This window comes from Zingiber officinale, chromosome 1B, assembly GCF_018446385.1.
Source record: "Zingiber officinale cultivar Zhangliang chromosome 1B, Zo_v1.1, whole genome shotgun sequence".
Taxonomy (NCBI): Eukaryota; Viridiplantae; Streptophyta; class Magnoliopsida; order Zingiberales; family Zingiberaceae; genus Zingiber; species Zingiber officinale.
The window spans coordinates 89,234,458-89,249,613 of NC_055986.1; positions in this window are offsets into that span (position 1 = coordinate 89,234,458).

The window sequence follows — 15,156 nt, forward strand, 5'->3', positions numbered from 1 at the left end:
CCGGCCGAGCGGCTCGGGGGCCCTCGGATAACCAGCCGTTCGGCTATGAACACAGAATGCCTTGGCAATAATTTGTTTCCTGCGACAAAAGGAGTACAGCTATTTTGAATTTACACAAAATAGAGCAACAACGCACCTCTCACCCAGCTCTATATGGCTGAAGGTGATTTGCACTCCAGGGCCGGTCCAGCATCCGACCTTCCGCATCCTTGAGGTAATAAGCGTCCGAACGGAGCTTCTCGACCACTTCAAAGGGTCCTGCCCAGGGAGCTTCCAACTTGCCGACATCTCCGACCGGCTTAACTTTCTTCCAAACTAGGTCGCCTACTTGAAAGGCTCTGGGGATCACGCGCCGGTTGTAGTTCTGTTTCATACGTTGCCGGTACGCCATGAGCCGTACGGACGCTTTAGCTCTTTCCTCTTCGACCAAGTCTAGCTCCATGCTCCTCCGTTCGGCGTTATCTTCATCGTAGTTTTGCACCCGAACGGACTCCACCCCAACTTCAATCGGGATGACTGCTTCGCCTCCATATACCAAGTGAAATGGAGTGACGCCCGTTCCCTCTTTTGGTGTCGTGCGGAGAGCCCATAGAACGCCCGGTAGCTCGTCTACCCAGCTGCCTCCTTCATGGTCGAGCCGAGTCCGTAAAATTCTGAGAATCTCTCGGTTGGTTACCTCAGCTTGACCGTTACTCTGGGGGTATGCCACTGATGTGAAGTGCTGCTCGATGCCATAACTTTCGCACCACTCCCCAAGCAACTTCCCCGTGAATTGACGTCCGTTGTCGGAGACGAGTTGTCTTGGGATGCCAAAGCGGCAGATGATATTTTACCATATGAACTTTTTAACCATCTGCTCGGATATCTTTGCAAGTGGCTCAGCTTCTACCCATTTTGAGAAGTAGTCGACCACCACCAATAAGAACTTCCGCTGCCTGGTAGCCATGGGGAAGGGTCCCACGATGTCCATCCCCCATTGGTCGAACGGGCAGGCCACAGTTGATGCTTTCATCTCATCTGCCGGTCGGTGGGACATGCTGTGATACTTCTGACAGGATAGACAATTTGCCACGGTCCAGGCAGCATCCTTTTGAAGTGTTGGCCAAAAATACCCGGCTAGCAAAATCTTCCTGGTTAATGACCGTCCGCCTGGATGTCCACCGCACGAACCTTGGTGCACTTCTCGAAGGATGTACTCGGCATCTTCCCAGCTGACGCATTTTAGGAGCGGACGGGAGAAGGCCTTCTTGTAGAGTTGATCTCCTACGAGGGTGAATTGACTAGCCCTTCTCTTCAGTAAATGAGCTTCTTCCCGGTCGGATGGGGTAGCTCCCGAGCACAAAAAATCCACAATAGTTGTCCTCCAATCGCTCGGGTATGTGATGCCCTCCCTCCGATCGACATGTGCTACTAAAGATACTTGCTCGATCGGCTTCTGAGAGCCGACCGGGGATAACGCGCTTGCCAGCTTGGCCAATTCATCCGCCACTTGATTCTCCGCCCGGGGGATCTTCTGAATAATTACCTCCCTCCTGCGTCGCCCGGCCTGCTGAAGCCGAGGTTGTTTGCTGTTGCGCTCGCTCAGCTTGTGCTTTCTCCTTTTGCTGCGCCACTATCTTGGCTGCCCTCGCCTCGACTATAGCGTCCAACTCTTCTTGTGAGAGTGCCACGGTATGTGGTCTTCCAGCCTCGTCCATTGCTTCTGCTCGGATGCAGGTGCGTTCCCACAGACGGCGCCAAATTGATCCTGTCCGAATCAGAAGTCAAAGGACGCTGGGGACGTGGCGCTCCCTGCTGGATCCTCGAGTGCTCCGGCGAACCTGCAACAAAACCGAGCCGGGAGGGGTGTCCGGGCGACGGCCCTCCGACGCTCAAGTCAGGCGAGGAATAACGAAGAGGTGGCTTCAGAGATTCAGACCAGCGTACCTCCGGTGAAGAAATGGAAACCTTATATAGACCTCTCGAAGGAGCCTGGGCGCGCCAATCAAAGCAATCACCTGCTTTCGACCATGCCCAAGTATGGGTTTGTCAGAAGGGCATCCATAAGGCCATACCGCTACTGTATCAACCTCTCCATGATGTGACGGCGAGATCCTCCATCGTGCAATCTTGTGTACGGCATAATCATTAGACATGCCTTTGCTGACATCCCATATCCCGAGCCAAACGAATAGGCCGCTCGGCTAACCTTTGTATCCTCGCCCTTATCCTGGCCGAACGGACCACCCGCTCGGCCCTTCGGACACCCGCTCGGCCCTTCAGTCCTCCCGCCTTGGCGTCGGAAACCCAAGCCCATGGCTGGGTTATCTCTGGCTCCGCTCGGACCTGCTCAACTGCTCGACGCGGCCATTACCCGCTTAGTCAACCTTCCATCCGTCCTCAGGCTGGGACCCTTCAGGAAGTGGGTCCCCCATTCTTACCGCCGGATCACCACTCATTGTTTATGTATCACAAATATTGATTTGGGTACATTGCCAACATTACGAGAGCCTATAGGGTCATACACTAAGAACAAGTTGATATGGAGATGAATTCATGTGATGAATCAATGGATTAAGTGCAATTCAAATTTGACTCATTGAATTAGACTCAAAGGGATCCAATTGTTGGATTGAGTTCAATTGCATAGGAATCAATGGTTTAGACTCATTGGGTGAACTCGAGTTCACCAAGGAAGTTGAATGGTCAAAATTGAACCATTAGATTGAATGGTTAATTTTGAGCCATTAGATTAGAAGATGAAAGGGTGATTAGAAGATAAAAGGGTTGAGACTCTTGGTATACCATGGGATGGTTATAAATATCATTTTGGATGATATTCTTCTAGAGTTTTGATGTGTTGAGACCCTTGACATTCTTCTTCTTCCTCATCCCCTTTCTTGGCCGAAATCACCATTGTGGTTGCTAGTACAACCTTGTAATTTCTTCTCCATCTTGCTATGTTTGTGAGACAAGCAAAGATAAGGCTTGTTCGTGTGGATACCATAGAGGCGCGGACGCTTGAACGCGTTGAGATCTGCATCTAAAGAAAGGTTGCTGTCGGGATTATGATGGGCATGCAACAAAGGTATAATCCTACCATGTAGCTTAGTATAGATTATGAATAGAAAATGTTTCTTCCTTCACATGGATCTGCTGGATAAGAGAATCTAGTAATTTTTCTACTGCATTTTTGCGTCTTTGGCTCGCTAGATCTCAACAGTGGTATCAGAGCCACTTGCGAAAGGCTATGATGAGTTTTAGAATTTTTATATATGATATAGAAATTGCATGATTGGGTTTACTGTGATTTGCAAAACTTATGAGTTTCGACCACACAAGACTCTCGGCCAGATTATGGGTCTCGGCCAGATTGTGAGTCTTGGCCAGATTCTAAGTCTTAGCCAAATCCTGAGTCTTGACCGATATAGGTGTTTTGTTGGGAACAAAACGAAGTTGGTGTGTGACCAACAAGGTCTCGGCTAGAGATGTTTTGTTTAGAACAAAACATAGTTGGTATTGTGGGTAGTAGGGTCTCGGGTAAAGTAGCAACTCATAAAATATTATGAAATCATACAACAAAATGCTGCCCCTTGACCCCGCCCGCTAACCGGCTAGCGGGACCGCCGTGGCGTTTCGGCTTATAATTTGTTTGCTGAAATCATAGTAAATTTTATGTCATAAAATATTATGAATAGATATGACATGGTGCATTGTTATGGCCCTTTAACCCCAATGTGATTGGATGTGTGTAATGTTGTAATTTATAATACGGCCTGCGTGTCGTGCCTTCATCCCCTTTATTCTTGTTGTAATTAGATTGCACTCGAATGTAACTCGAGTTTCTTTAGATTTTGTAATGTACAGAATTAGAAAGAGTTAGTCTTCTAGAAGATGGGTGAAAAGGAAGGAAGGACAACAACACACAACAACCAAGGAAGCGCTTGGAGAAGCGACTTAGACCTAAGTTGACTCACTCTTCTCATTGGCTTGAGAAGATCGTAGTTTATGGGGGCTATAACCATGCCACGTTTAAACTTGTGTATATGTTGATATATGCCATGAATGTATGTGATGCATGTATAACTATCGTAATTAGGTCATTTACATATGCCTACCAAAGGTTGGTACTCACTACTACCTCGATCATTTGTAGTCAGGTTTGCCAAAGCAAAGTGACTCGTTTTATCTTGGTAGAGTGCGACTGGGCAATTGTGATGTCCGACTACTGGACTTTCGGTGTGACTTAACTAAGTTGAGAACTTAGAGGCATATCCCATAAGATGTAAATCATATTATACTAGTCTTGGGCGATTAACTAAAGCTAACTCAAGATGAATTATAATATGGATTTCATAAGATGGGAAAATGAACAAACAGTGTTGTTCACCTAAGGATACAAGAGTTACATCGGATGTAATTGGTAAATGTTGTCTACCTAAGTTGTACTAAGTCTTGGGCGATTAGCCAAAGCTAACTCAAGATAAGGTATAATATGAATCTTGTCTAAATGGTACACATTGCCTACCTAATTTATATAAGTCTTGGGCAATTAGCCAAAGCTAATTCAAGATGAGGTATAATATGGATCTTATCCCACTAGAATGTCTTTGCTTTTGAGTTTAGAGCTAGTAGTGACTTGCTCCTATCAAGCTTTAGAATTTAGTGGGAGAATCATTTAATTAAAGGCCTAATTAAATGATCAATATATGATACTAAGTTCTGCATTTCACTGTTGTAGATTACCATGTCGTCAAGTACAACGAATACCCTCTCTTTGCGATCTGTCCTTAATAAGGACAAGCTCAATGAAGTTAATTTCCTGGACTGGTATAGAAACTTGAGAATAGTTCTCCAATAAGAACGAAAACTATACGTCCTAGAGCAGCCTATTCCTGAAGCACCCCTTGCCATTGCCACTAGAGCTGAAAGGGATGCTTATAAGAAGCATCAAGATGATGCATTAGATGTGTCATGCCTTATGCTCACCACCATGAACCTTGAGCTTCAGAAGAAACATGAGAACATGGATGCTTATGATATGGTTGAACATCTTAGACAACTATATCAAGGTCAAGAAAGGCATGAGAGATTTGAGATCTCTAAAGCACTGTTTCAAAGCAGAATGCAAGAAGGAAGTCCCGTTGGGCTATATGTGCTTAAAATGAATGGGTATGTGGAGAATTTACAAAGGTTGGAATTCCCACTAGGCCAAGAATTGGCCACTGATCTTATCTTGTAGTCGTTGCCCGATAGTTATAGTCAATTTTTCATGAACTACAACATGAATGAAATTAAGAAACCACTGCCTGAAATGTTGAGCATGTTGAGAACTGCTGAACCCAACTTTAAGAAGGCAAAGCCTGGTTTCATTTTGATGGTGTCTAAGGGCAAAGACAAGTGGAAGCCTAAAGGTAAGGGTAAGACCCAAGCCAAAGGCAAGGGCAAGACTCATGCACTGAAACCCAAAGGTGGGGTTGTTAAGGAAGGAACCTGTTTCCACTACGGTGAGACCGGACACTGGAAGAGGAACTGAAATAGAAGAGAAGTGAGACTTCTGCCTCAGGTATATATGTTATAGAAGTCAACCTATCTATTTCTTCTTCATGGGTATTAGATACCGGATGTGCGTCTCACATTTGTACTAATGTGCAGGGGCTGAGAAATAGTAGAGTGTTGACAAAGGGCGAAGTGGACCTATGAGTAGGCAATAGTGCAAGAGTTGTCGCCGTCGCTGTAGGAACCTACTCCTTATCTTTTCCCACTGGGCTAGTTTTAGAACTTGAAGAGTGCTGTTATGTGCCTGCTTTAACCAAAAACATAATCTCTGTTTCTTGTTTAGACAAGAAGGTGTTCTCATTTATAATAAAGGACAAATATTGTTCTATTTATTTAAATGACATGTTTTATTGTAGTGCACCTCTGATAAATGAACTTTATGTTCTAGACTTTGAAAACCCAATCTATAACATAAATACCAAGTGGTTCAAATCTAATGATCTGAACCAAATATATCTCTGGTATTGTCTCTTAGGTCACATAAATGAGAGTTGCATATCCCAACTCCATAACGATGGACTTTTGGACTCATTTGATTTTGAATCATATGAGGTATGCGAATCTTGTCTTCGAGGTAAGATGACAAAGACTCCATTTAGTGGACATGGCGAAAGAGCTAATGATCTATTAGAACTCATATATACTGATGTATGTGGCCCTTTTAGAATAGCATCTAGAGGAGGCTATCATTACTTCATTACCTTCACTGATGATTTCAGTAGATACGACTATGTGTATCTGATGAGACACAAGTTAGCATTCTTTGAAAAGTTCAAAGAATTCAAGAATGAAGTACAAAACCAACTTGGTAAGAGTATTAAGATGCTTCGATCAGATCGAGGTGGGGAATACCTTAGAAAAGAGTTTCATGACCATCTCGTTGAGTGTGGGATCATATCTCAACTCACTCCACCTGGAACACTGCAATGGAATGGTGTATCAGAAAGGAGTAACTGTACTTTATTAGATATGGTATGATCGATGATGAGTCATACAGATCTTCCTACTTCCTTCTGGGGGCATGCTCTAGAGACAATTGCTTTCATACTTAACCGAGTTCCATCCAAGGTCATCATAAAGACATCATACACGATATGAACAGGGAGGAGTCCCAATATGTATTTTATAAAGATTTGGGGTTGTGAGGCTTACGTTCGACAACAAGTCTCAGATAAACTAGGACTCAAATCAGATAAGTGCTACTTTGTTGGATATCCCACGGAAACAAATGGATATTACTTCTATAATGCCGCCCAAGGCAAGGTGTTTGTTGCCAGAACTAGTGTATTTCTAGAAAGGGAATTGATTTTTAGAAAAACTAGTGGGAGTGAAGTCAATCTTGAAGAAGTTTAAGATACTAGCACTGACACCGTGATGAAAATTGAATAGGTACCACAAGATGTTGTGGATCAGGATTTTGTTGCACCACAAGAGGTTATGGAACAACAACCTGTTCAAGTAGCACATGCTCTACGCAGATCTGATAAGACCCGTCGTCAACCTGAGAGATATTCATTTCTCTTGTCTGACCATGGTGATGTAGAGCTTATTGGTCTCAATGAGCCTACATCTTATCAGGAAGCTGTACAGAGTCCAGATTCTGAGAAATGGTTGGAGGCCATGAGATCCGAAATGGAATCCATGTACACTAACCAAGTATGGACTTTGGTTGATCCACCTGAAGGGATCAAACCCATTAGGTGTAAGTGGATTTCAAGGTGAAGACTGACATGGATGGTCATATGCATACCTACAAAGGTAGATTGGTGGCTAAAAGATTCAAGCAGATTCATGGTATAGACTATGATGAAACCTTTTCACTAGTTGTGATGCTCAAGTCCATTCAGATCATTCTTGCTATTGCTTCATACTATGATTATGAGATCTGGCAGATGGATGTCAAAACCATATTTCTTAATGAAAATCTACTCGAGGATGTGTACATGACACAACCTGAGGGTTTTGTAGATCCAGAGCATGCTGGAAAGGTATGTAAGTTGCAACGATCCATTTATGGATTAAAGCAAGCTTCTAGAAGCTGGAATCTTCGATTCGATGATGCGATCAAAACGTTTGGTTTCATTAAGAATGAATATGAACCTTGTGTCTACAAGAAAGTTAGTGGGAGCACAGTCATCTTTCTCATATTGTATGTAGATTACATACTTCTCATTGGAAATGATATCCCTACTCTTCAGTCAGTGAAGACTTGGCTTGGGAATTATTTTTCAATGAAAGACTTAGGTGAGGCAGCCTATATTCTAGGTCTTAAGATCTATAGAGATAGATCTAAAAGATTGCTTGACTTAAGCCAGAGTACGTACATTGACAAAGTGCTTAAACATTTTGCTATGGAAAATTCCAAGAAGGGATTCATGTCTATGTCACATGGTGTGAGTCTTTTGAAGACTCAATGTCTTTCTTCTAAGGTAGAAAGGGACCGCATGGATCAGATTCCTTATGCATCTGCTATAGGGTCGATCATGTACGCCATGCTTTGTACTCACCCAGATGTCTCGTATGCGTTAAGCATGACGAGCAAATACCAGTCAGATCTAGGTGAAGGTCATTGGACAGCAGTCAAGAATATTCTTAAGTACTTGAGAAGGACTCAAGATTATTTCTTGATCTTTGGAGGAGATGAAGAGCTTGTTATAAAGGGTTACACCGATGCTAGCTTCCAAACTGATAAGGATTATTACAGATCATAGTCAGGGTATGTATTTTGCTTAAATGGTGGTGTTGTGAGTTGGAAGAGTTCAAAGTAGGGCACAGTCGATGATTCTACAACAGAAGCCGAGTACATTGCTGCATCAGCTGCAGCAAAGGAGACTGTTTGGATCAGGAAGTTCATTACAGAGCTTGGTGTTGTTTCTAGTGTAGCGAACCCAATAGACCTCTATTGTGACAATAATGGGGCTATTGCACAAGCTAAAGAACCTCACTCTCATCAGAGATCCAAACACATACTCCGGCGATTCCATCTCATTCGAGTGATCATCAATAGAGGAGATGTAAAAATATACAGAGTCTCGACTGATGCTAACATTACAGATCCTTTGACCAAGGCTTTGGCATAAGGAAAGCACGATGGTCACACTAGGTCAATGGGTATTAGATACCTCAGTGCTTGGCACTAGTGCTAGTGGGAGATTGTTAGTATTATCCCTAGTACCAATTATGAAATGATTGTAAAGGGCTCATTTTATATCATATATCATTATTAATAAAAGGCAAAGGTGGTTATTATATTTATTTCAGTTCAGTGCCAATTGAATAAGTATAATAATGCCCTTGGGTAGTAGGTTCTTATCTACAATATATCAATTGGTTGAATTGATAGTGAGATATTGTAGAGAACACTATTCTTAACTATTCCTAGTCGAGCATTAATATACAAGGACAATATTAATGCGTTGATACTAGCATGTAGGTCAACGGATGACTTAATCTCACAAGTCATGGATATGAGATATCAGGTTGACACATGAGTATATATTAGAGAATATATACTGAATGACTCGCCATGAGAATGTTTCATTGATCGTCGTATGAGTGTCATAAATATTCTCATGTGACTATTGGTATGAATAGTCCTTAGACCTGAAGTCACTACGGTTCCCTATATAAGGAGTTGTATAGTTTGGTATCGTCAAACGTTACCGGTAACAGGGTGGACTATAAAGTCGATCACTAGGTATGCAATGAATTATGCAGAGGGATGTGAGTGATGTAGATGGGATCTATCCCTTCCATATGACGAAAGCGATATTTGTGGGCCCCTTGATTAGTAGGACACAAGAAAGCATGACCATGCGTAAATGAGTCAATATGAGATATTGAGCTTATTTGATAAGTGTGTCTACTTGGAGATCAAGAAATACAAACATTGATAAGAGGATGACACGGTCTATTTCTCATTGATCAATCTAGATATCAAGGATAGAGAGACCAAGTCATACATGATGATAGTCACGGACAGGTTAGGTCGGATCTTGACTTTCTCGTCACTTGGATAGCAATGATGCCTTGCTAGATGCCACTCATTGTTTATGTATCACAAATATTGATTTGGGTACATTGCCAACGTTACGAGAGCCTATAGAGTCACACACTAAAAACAAGTTGATATGGAGATGGATTCATGTGATGAATCAATGGATTAAGTGCAATCCAAATTTAACTCAATGAATTAGACTCAAAGTGATCCAATTGTTGGATTGAGTTCAATTGCATAGGAATCAATGGGTTAGACTCATTGGGTGAACTCGAGTTCACCAAGGAAGTTGAATGGTCAAAATTGAACCATTGGATTGAATGGTTAATTTTGAGCCATTAGATTAGAAGATGAAAGGGTGATTAGAAGATGAAAGAGTGGAGACTCTTGGTATACCATGGGATGGTTATAAATATCATTTGGATGATATTCCTCTAAAGTTTTGACGTGTTGAGATCCTTGACATTCTTCTTCTTCCTCCTCCCCTTTCTTGGCCTAAATCACCATTGTGGTTGCTAGCACAACCTTGTGATTTCTTCTCCATCTTACTTTGTTTGTGAGACAAGCAAAGACAAGGCTTGTTCGTGTGGATACCGTAGAGGCACGGACGCTTGAACGCACTGAGATCTGCATCTAAAGAATGGTTGCTGTCGGGATTGTGAAGGGCACGCAACAAAGGTATAATCTTATCATGTAGCTTAGTATAGATTATGAATAGAAAATGTTTCTTCCCTTCGCATGGATCTGCTGGATAAGAGGATCTAGTAATTTTTCCGCTGCGTTTTCATGTCTTTGGCGCGCTAGATCCCAACAGTGAATACTTTAGAAAATTTTTCTCCACTTTCGAATTACATGAATCTTGGTGTGCAGGACAAAGAAAGGGGCTGAGTCAGAATATTTCCCTAAAGGCAAGAACGAATGATCCAGACTTTGAAGATTCAATTGATGAAGACGAAATAACTTTAATGGTAAGGAAATTTAGGAAGTTTATTTGATCTAATAAGTTTAAATTGCAGACAAAAAAGGATTATCGAAATAAAAGGAAGGTTCGATGCTACAACTGCAACAAAGAAGGGCACATCAAGGATGAATGTCCTAAACTAAAGAAGAAGGAGAAAGACAAGGGCAACATACCAAAACACAAGAACTTGAAGGCCACATGGGATGAATCATCATCCTTTGAGTCCAAGATCAAGGCCTTCATTAGACTAGCCCTAATGGCAAACCATCAAACAGATGATGAAAGCAACTCAGAGATGATCATCGATGAAGGGGGAGGATCATCAGAAGAAAGTTGTGATGAAGGGGGAGCATCATATCATAAGGTATGTGAGTTACGTGCACTATCTCCCAAGCAGTCTTTTAATTTTATCAAAATACTTTCTAAAAATTTGTACAAATTAGAAAAATAAAGTATTGATTTAAAAAGATAATTAGCTAATGCATGCCCTCTAGAATTATATAATAATCTAAAATTAGAAAAAGAAAAATTAAAGATAAAAATCCAAAAATTAAAAAATGACCATGCATGCTTGAATTTAAATAATTGTCAAAAATCAAAAAATAGAAATCATGAAAGGATAAACTGGTATTTATGATTTCACAGGGGTCAAATTAGAAAGATCCCCAGAAGTTATATACCTCTAAAATTTCTAATTAATCCAGTAGATAGGAATATATATTGGGTTCCAAAGTCATGTTTAGATTAAAATTTTTAAAATAGGGTTAAAATATCATAAAGGAAATTAAATATTAATTTCTTTAAAAGACTTTGTCTAAGAAAGTGGTTGTTGTTCCAATACTCAAGAAGGCATATTGCCTCGCCATAACTTGGAAGTCAATTATTGAATTTATTGTTTAATTGACTAACTGTTAAATGATTTACTGTTATAATCATCTAGCAAGTTTTTTTTAAGGATTAGTCGAGTTTTTAGAATTAACAAAATGTTTTCTTTAAAACTTTTTCTTGTCGAATAAAAAATATGAGTTTATTGATTTTTTTTTAAGTTCTCTAAAATTTATTTCAAACTTTTTAACTTTTTATGTTATTTTCCTATTTTTTTATGTGATCAAATGGGGAGGAATATATACAAGTCTAGGGGGAGTATTTTGAATTTTAACTTTAACATTTTGGATTTTGCAAATTTTGAATTTTGTAACATTATAAAATTTTGAATTTTACAACATTATACTTAATGTTCCTAAAATATTATTATTACACCAACTTTAACATTTTGAATTTTACAAAATTACAAATTTTTTTAAATTTTACAACATTATACTTAATGTTCCTAAAATGTTATTATTACAATTTCTTTACAATACTTTTATTGCATTGTTTTTACCCTAACTTGAACCTGGGTTGATACACATCAAAAAGGGAGAGATTGTTGGAACCCCGTGGTAGTTTTGATGTGATCATCCAGGTTAGGTTAGGTCCTGTTATGTTTGATCCCTGTGTCTTAGTGTGCAGGAACTTAGGAACACAAGAAGTCAAGCAGAAGACGTAACTAGAGAGAAGGATGACACGGGAAGGGACCCGATGGGCTCAGTGTATCGAAGGGATGAGGTGATGCCGAAGAGTACATCGGTGGACGAGAAGGACGTGCATAACATTCTGAGGGACGAGAAGCCAGAGCGGAAGCCTGCTCGAGGAGAAGGCTAGAAAATGGGTTCGGGTGAGCCCTATCCGGGATGGCCGCAATCACCCAGACGATCGGAGTAGCAAAAGAGCAAAAATAAGGCTGAAAATACTGTTGGAGGTGCCTTCAAAGGAAGTTGAAGGCCCCTCCGCACCTTCACTATGGAAGGCGCCTTCCATGGCTGGAAGGCGCCTTCGATGAACAATATGAAGGCGCCTTCGATGAACAATATGAATGCGCCTTCCAGCCCTATAGAAGGTGTCTTCGACCAGGATGATTTTACCGTTGTCAAAGGATAAAGTTTTATCTTTTGGCGCCTCACTGGATGTAACGACCCAATTTTCCCCATTTCAAGTTCTAAAAGTCCATAAAAATATTTGGAAATGCTTTTAAAATATTCTAGAGATTTTTAGGAATTTTTAGAGTATTTTTACGTAATTTTTGGAGGTCGTTTAGTAGGTTTACAAAAAGAAAGAAGTTTTGACCAAAAATCGTTGAAGGTGAGACTCGAACCCAAGACCTCCGGCCGAACCCGACCTAACTAGACGCGGCCAACCAACTGAGCTGCGCTCGTTTTGTTAACCAAGTACGAAGCGAGATGTATATAAGTTGTAGTTAATAACAGAAATGCCCTAAGTATTATAAGATGGGTTATTTCCTTCTCCCGAACCCTAACCTCTCGATCCCTCTCCTCCTCTCTCGCGAATGGCGGCGGTGACTTCACAGCTCGGGCGGAAAATAGAGACGAGGGTAGGGCATCATCTCCGGTGGCCAGCGAGGGTGTTCTCCGAGGGATTCTTCACGCTGTGGTGATCCTCTTGTCGAGGAGAGATTGTGGGCACGAGGAAGAGCCGAAACCCAAGCTATCCGAACCCTAGAACCTCCTTCTCGGTTGTAAGTGCGAGAACAAGGGGTAAGTACTACTCACCTGCGGTAGGAGTTGTTTCGGGTTTTCCGTTTTGATTTTTCCTTGCTTCCGAGGCCTAGCATGAACCCTAGACTCTTAGTATTGGGGCTGCACAGCAAGTTTGATCTTTCCTTTTCATGAGCATAGCATGTTAAGGTCAAGAAATTGTGTTCTTTGTTCATTTTGAATTCAAAGCATGTTATAAAGATTTTTGGTTTCTTTTAGTTTTCTGCCGTGAGTCTTATAGAAAGAAGATGAATGATTTAGGTTAAGCATGTAGGATTGTATTCCTTCTCTAGGTTCTGTGCTTACTGAATTTCCAGCATTTCAGTAGCAATTTCTGTTTCCCTGTTTTCAGTTGTAGGGAATTAGTAGGTTAGGGACCTTAGAACAGGTTCATAATGCTGCTCATTTTTCCTGCCAATCCGATGAAGCATAATTGGAAATTAGGGTTGTTTTCCAAAAAGGAGTTAAGCTATGAATTTTGATGTTTATGCTTGTTTTAGCTTTACAGTAAGTTGAATCTGACCTTATGCAAAGAAAATGAATGCAGAACCGGATTATGTTTCCCTATTAGCAAGTGCAGAACCGGATTATACTTTGCCTATTAGCAAGTGCAAACTTAGTCTAGCTTCTTTAAACAAGTGTAGAATCGTTTGTATTGTAGTGTTGTTTCTAATAGCAGTGCAAACTTGGTTGCTTGTTTATTTTATAAACTCGAGCAGTTTTATTGTTATGTTTAGTAAGTCCAAGTTAGCTTTCTTTTGTTCAATTTCACAGCATGTTTAGAAAGTCCAAGTTAGCTTTCTTTTGCTCTATTTTACAGCATGTTTAGTAAGTCTAAGTTAGCTTTCTTTTGCTCTATCTTACAGCATGTTTAGTAAGTCCAAGTTATCTTTCTTTTGCCCTATTTTACAGCATGTTAGAAAGTCCAAGTTAGCTTTCTTTGCTCTATTTTACAGCATGTTTAGAAAGCTTAAAGTTACTTTCTTTTGCTCTATTTTATAGCATGATTAGTAAGCTTAAAATTGCTCTCTTTTGCTCTATTTTATAGCATGATTAGTAAGTTCAGATTTGCTTCTTTTGCTTTTATCACAGCATGTTTAGGAAATCCAAATTAGCTTTCTTTTGCTTTATTTTATAACATTCTTAGAGAGTTCAGATCTGCTTCCCTTGGGTTATTTTTATATAGCATGCTTGGTTAGTTGTAATCCTATACTTGTTAGAAATATCTACAGGATTCTAATAAACTCTAATAAAGGAGTATGAGAAGTATGAGTAAAGAAAAAGACTAAAGTCGAGTTAAAAAGAGATAACAAGTAAATTAAAGTAAGAGGCTAGTACCCGACTTCCGAGGTTGTCGTTAAACAAATCCAGGTGACCAATTCCGAGGTCTTGACCCTGGTAAGACCGAGGTCTTTATACTCATAGGGCTGGAGGCTCGCTACCCCAGTCACTATTAGAGAGCGCGCAAAACAAAGATGGTACTAAGCCTGGGCCCAAGGAAAAGAAAAGTAAAGAAGAAAGAAAAGAACAAGAAGAAGAAATGTAAAATAGAAATTAAAAGATTAATTTCTAGAATAAGGATATAAGAAAATGAAGTAAGTTTTATGCTTAGAATCAATAAAAGTTTAGTTTCTTTAATTCTAAGCTTATAGTGTTAATTTCTTATTATCCTGTTAGATAGTGAGCATGTTTAGTATCCAGTTTCATTTTCTGTATACCATGAGCACATGCAGATTTGCTTTAGCATTTCAGTTTCAGTATTATTGCATTACTTTTTATGCACTTCGAGTTTTTGTGAGATAGATTAGTACTTACTAAGCGTTTTCGCTTATAGATCTTTTTTTCTTTCCTCGTACTGCAGATAAAGGAAAAGCTAAGATATGAAAGGGAGGCGACAGGGTGGTGGTGGTGATGAAGGTGTGTGGTGACTGGACTGTGGAGAGATCCAGAAGTAGCTGGCAAAATTGTCGAGACTTTCTTTTAGTTCTCTGTTAATGTTATATTAAACTTGGGATTGTAGTTGAGTTTATTTCCGCATGTCTAGCTAGTCTCTTTTATTATTTGTG